Below are 5,252 nucleotides of genomic sequence, written 5' to 3' on the forward strand. Positions count from 1 at the left end.
CTCTCCAACACGCACACTAACTTTCTGTTAGGATTCAGAAGACGGACTGAAACCTCAAGCGCCGCTTTCCAAACCGACCTGGCTGTAGTTGCACAGTGTGAATCTACTGCAGCTCTCCACGCACCTTGATTCATTCTTGGCTCTTAGAAATTCCCTCAGGCGATAAACCTCAAGTATCAAAGTTGTAAAGCAATCTAGAGATTATAAACTGAAATGTCAACCCCGCCTTTCCCGTAGCTAAAGGAAAAATGTGGGTAAGTCACCACATCACTGGAAAAACCCAGATGATCCAAATGCAAAGCCAGTAACTCTCAATACCCATAACTGACCACGTTAGTGCCAACAGATTGCCTATTGATTCATAAAGCTCTGCCCAGTGATGTTACAGCTAACTCAAAAGTAACATTGACCACCACCCTTAAACCTGTTACCTTTTTAGGAGTTGCAAATGGATTGAAAAATGCAGCAAAATTAATATTTTTTTTCTCACTTGATGTCTCCGGTAAATAGGGACTGGGCAAAGATACAGCCAGGAAATGAAGAACATGAATTGAGTGACTGAGCTGGACCTGATGTTTCTTTGATGGAGCAAAATAGGTGACACTGGGTTGACTCAGGGTCACTAAAGGTATATTAGCACAAGTGCTCCTATTCTAGCATTACTAACCTAGGATGAGCCAATCATATTTTTTTTTAATGGCAAAAGAAGCATCAAGTGTCACCGAAGACAAAATAAATGTTTTCCAATAATCAGGACACTATTATTGATTATCTTAAAGACACTCTGTACGCTGCTGTGCCCAGTGGCCACATAAAGTATCAAGTGTACCCATGAATATACTCCCTCTCCAAGGAATTCACTTGGGTTATTAGTGGGCAGTCTGGTTTCCAGCTGGTCTGTCCACCGTCCAATACCAGATGCCTTTATATCCATCATTTTTACTTATTTTGACATGTTTTCTATTTAGTACATTGCAGGAATGACAACAAAGAAAATCAATGTTTCTTGCAAAAGGATTTCCTCTAGCAAATAAATAACTCTTTGAAGTCCAATGGTGCTGTTTGTAACAGTTGTTTTACATGACAGAGGACAGTTTCAAAAGGCAGGGAAGCAACCATCATAGCAAACGACTATGAACATAGGAGCAGGAGTAGACCATTTAGCCGTCAAGCCTGCTCGCCATTCAGTTGGACCATGGCTGATCCTCTACCTCAATGCCACTTTCCTGTACTTTCCCTATATCCTTTGATGTCATTAGTATCCAGAAATCAATCGATTTCTGTCTTAAATATACTCAATGGCTGAGCCTCGATAGGCCTCTGAGGTAGAGGATTCCAAAGATTCACCTCCTCTGAGTGAAGAAATTCCTTCTCATTTCAGTCTTAAATGGCCTGCCCCTTATTCTGAGACTAGTTCTACACTCATCAGCCAGGGTAAACATCCTATCTACATCTACCCTGTCACACCCTGTTAGAATTTTGTAAGTTTCAATGAGATCACCTCTCATTCTTTGAAATCTTAGAGAACACAGGCCCAGTTTCCTCAATCTCTAACTCAAAATTAACTTGGACCTAGTAACTCTTACAAGTTAGGGTGAGATAGGATAGAAGCAGATGAAGCAGAAATGGGCTTGAGAGAAAAGGAGTGTAGGAAAGGAAAAACAGATCAAGCCCCAACTTTTAAAAGAAGGAATCTGGATGGTAAACCAGCAGGGGCACACCCAGTGTGTTTTCAGTGTGGAAATTCGGGGCATATAAGAGCAGCTGTTGGCATTAAAAGGAAAATCAACAGAGACTCTGCAGTCAAAACATGAATGTAGCCATGAATGTGGTAAACCTATGCTCCAATGTAGCAGGGGAGGATGAAGTAAGCTACAATAACCTTTTGCAAAAAAAGACCAGGAAAAGATATAACCATTCTTAGGGATACCAGTTGTCTTCAAACACTACTTGTAGCAAAGATTGCAGAGATGCCACCCAAAAACAGAACAAATACCACAGTATTGGTAAAAGGGCTAAAGTAAAAGGGCTTACTGGAAAATCCTTTCAGGTTCCCTTATTTAAAATTTATCTACAGAGTAAGTCAGTCACCGATGTAGTGACAGTTGGCATCATTCTGAACTAACAAATGTAGGCTGTTGACCTATTAGTCAGTAATTGCTTGGCAGGAAGCATTGTATTGTCTCCAGAAGGTGCAGATCAGTCAACAGAGACTGGGGAAACTGAGGGGAACAAGCAAATTTCTGCATAGATGCAGAGAGCTAAGGAAGTCCCAAAAATCTCACATGAGGCATTAGGGCCAGTAAAGGTTAATGAGACTAAAGGAAAGCCAGTAGAATTCAAAGAGGCTGCAATACAGCCAGTGGAAAGTAAAAGATATGAGGTAAAAGCAGTTGAAGGGAATACACCAGAGGTATGGTTAGCAGAAATCTTTAAAGATTTAAATAAGGGGAAGGAAAGTTCACAACCAGCAAGCAGAAAGTGAGAGAAATGCTTCATCTAGCTGAAGTATAGCAGAAGTTGGACCCGCCATCAGTAGTATCCTAGAGGAAATGGGATGATTGGGGGAAAACTCATTCCCGAAGTAAAGAGAAAAGGGAAGGTAATATGCCTTAATGTAAACAGCATTTGTTAAAATCACAAGGAAAATAAAACTGAAGTCTGTGTAAATTTGCCCACTGAAGAATCAGGCAAACTCTAACTGAACCCAGCAATTTAGATTCAGAACCCATTAAAGACAAAGGGCAGGAAGAAAGCCCAGCCGCCATGCAGAAGTTAAAGGACAGTTTATCATCCACTATTACCAGAGAGATAAGAATTCTTAATGTGCTAAATACTAAACCAATGTGTCATGTACCAGAAGTTAAGAGGTTAAGGCCTTTACAGGCAGGGCAACTGTCCAACACCCAGGAGCAATGCAGTATCGTAAATTTTCAAATTAAAGTCATAAATTTTCATATTGGGACAGAGAAGATGTCTTTACAGCAGCCTATGAAATCCAGTACTCTCACGGACTCAAAGGTTGAACTTGATTTTCTACTTAGCCCCAAAATCAGCAAAGGCCACACGTCTGTTGGTATTAAAATGTCCCAACTCCTCCAAACAGGTGTTAGTAAAAACACAACTGGCTGAATTTTGCCATCAGCGAGCAGGGGGCGGGGCCCGCTCGCCGACGTGGAATGAAGTCCGGGGAAACCCCCGACGTCATCCATCCCCATTTAAATCTTCAGGAAAGCTGGCCCACAACAAAATCAGCTGTGCAACCGCCAACCTGTCAATGGCCAATTGAGGCCATTGACAGGATCATTAAAACAATTAAAGGACCTGCCTGTCCAACCTTAAGGTTGGCGGGCAAGCCAGGAGCCCTAGCGGAGAATAGAAAAAACATAAAACCTCATCCACCGGCAGGATGAGGTTTCATGTAGGGATTTAAAAAGTTTAATAAAGTTTTAGTGTAAATTATGAACATGTCCCATCTCATGTGACATTGTGACATGAGGGGAACATGTTAAGGATTTTTTTTTCTATTTTTAATGTTTTTAGAACTGTCAGCGTTCTCCCTGAGGCTGCACTTAGCCTCAGGGAGTTGTGCGCTCTTTCATGCACATGTGTGAAAGAGCGCACTCTCGCATTTGGGGAATCCTCCCCCACCCACACAGGAAGGGCATAGCACTTCCCTTCGGACGTCACGCTGGGCGGGCCTTAAATCCCCACCCCCTTTCTGTTTCTTCCCCCTTCCTTTTGTTTTTTCCAATAATTTATATAGATTTTTCTTTTCCCACCTATTTCCATTATTCTTAAATATTTTATGCCCTGCTAGCCTTTCCACCCCACCCCCACCAGAGCTATACCTTGAGTGCCCTGCCATCCATTCTTAATTAGCACATTCGTATAGATAATATCACCATCTTCAACACCTCTGTGTTCTTTTGTACTTTTGTCAGTGACATCTTTTGATTATCTGCTCCTATCACTGCTTGCTTGTCCCTACAACCACCCCCACCCACACTTCTCTTCCCCCCCCCCACCTTAAACCAGCTTATATTTCACCCCTTTCCTAAGATTCACTCAGTTCTGTTGAAGGGTCATGAGGACTCGAAACGTCAACTCTTTTCTTCTCCGCTGATGCTACCAGACCTGCTGAGTTTTTCCAGGTAATTCTGTTTTTGTTTTGGATTTCCAGCATCTGCAGTTTTTTGTTTTTATTTCTTGGGTATCCTGATGTTTCAGGAGCCATATCCTCGCTATTGCTGCCTGCTTCTCCTCCTCCATGGTTAATCACCTTTGCATGGCAAAGTTATGGATTCTTCAGCAGATAATGTTGACCCTGTAGAATTTGTGTGAACTGATTAATGGTGCATCTCTTGGGAAGAAGTTTATGGGGCATGCAGGAGCAAGATGGGGGGGGGGTGGCGAAAGGGTGACAGTGGCATGCCAGTCATCATCCTATTGCCATGGCATTTTGCTTGCAGCAGAGAAGGTGGACAATGGCTCTCCTGCCCAGAGGCCAATTGTGCCACTGAAGTAGTCTATTGAGGGTCTCCTCTCACCACTGTTGGCATAGTATGAGCAATGAGTGGGCCCTCTACCACATGGCAAGACTGCCTGGTGAACCTTGGTGTTTTCCCGTAGGCTCAGGTAGTGGGGGGAGGCTCCTAATAAGGCATTCTGTGGCCCACGAAGGAGCCCCCAGCGGCAATGGCCGTCTCTGCAGCAAAATCTCACACCCCCCCCCAACCCCCTAACGATCACACCACCTCTCATCAGGGCCTGCCTTACTGGGCTTGGCAATATGACCCCGTTTACTTTTTTCTGAGAGGGATGCCTGTGCTGCTTCTCTCAGGAAGGTACAATCCCAATGGTGTCCACTGCTCCCAGTGGTGCTGCTCAGATTTAAGAGCTGCCAGTCCTCCGAGTGGCTGGCAGCTCTTGGAAGTGGGATCTCATCCCTTAAAGGGACAGGAGCCCCAAAGGCAGTTTAGTAGCAGCTGAGTTGCCATAGAATCCGACCAGGTCTCTCCATCTGCTGAAGCGGCGTTATGCCCAACTCTCTGGCCTGTAATCAGTGCCACCACTGACCCAACTAAACCTCATCCTCTGTGGGCAGACATTCAAAGTGCTGCTTCAGGGTGACACAGATGCATTCAATAATGGTCCCGTGTCCCTTTTTCTATTAACATTGCAGATCGGTCCATGGTTGTGATAAGAGTGCCATTAGCAAGGCCTGAAAATAGTAGTCTTAATCTTCCAGG

The sequence above is a fragment of the Carcharodon carcharias genome, chromosome 18, assembly GCF_017639515.1.
Source record: "Carcharodon carcharias isolate sCarCar2 chromosome 18, sCarCar2.pri, whole genome shotgun sequence".
NCBI lineage: Eukaryota > Metazoa > Chordata > Chondrichthyes > Lamniformes > Lamnidae > Carcharodon > Carcharodon carcharias.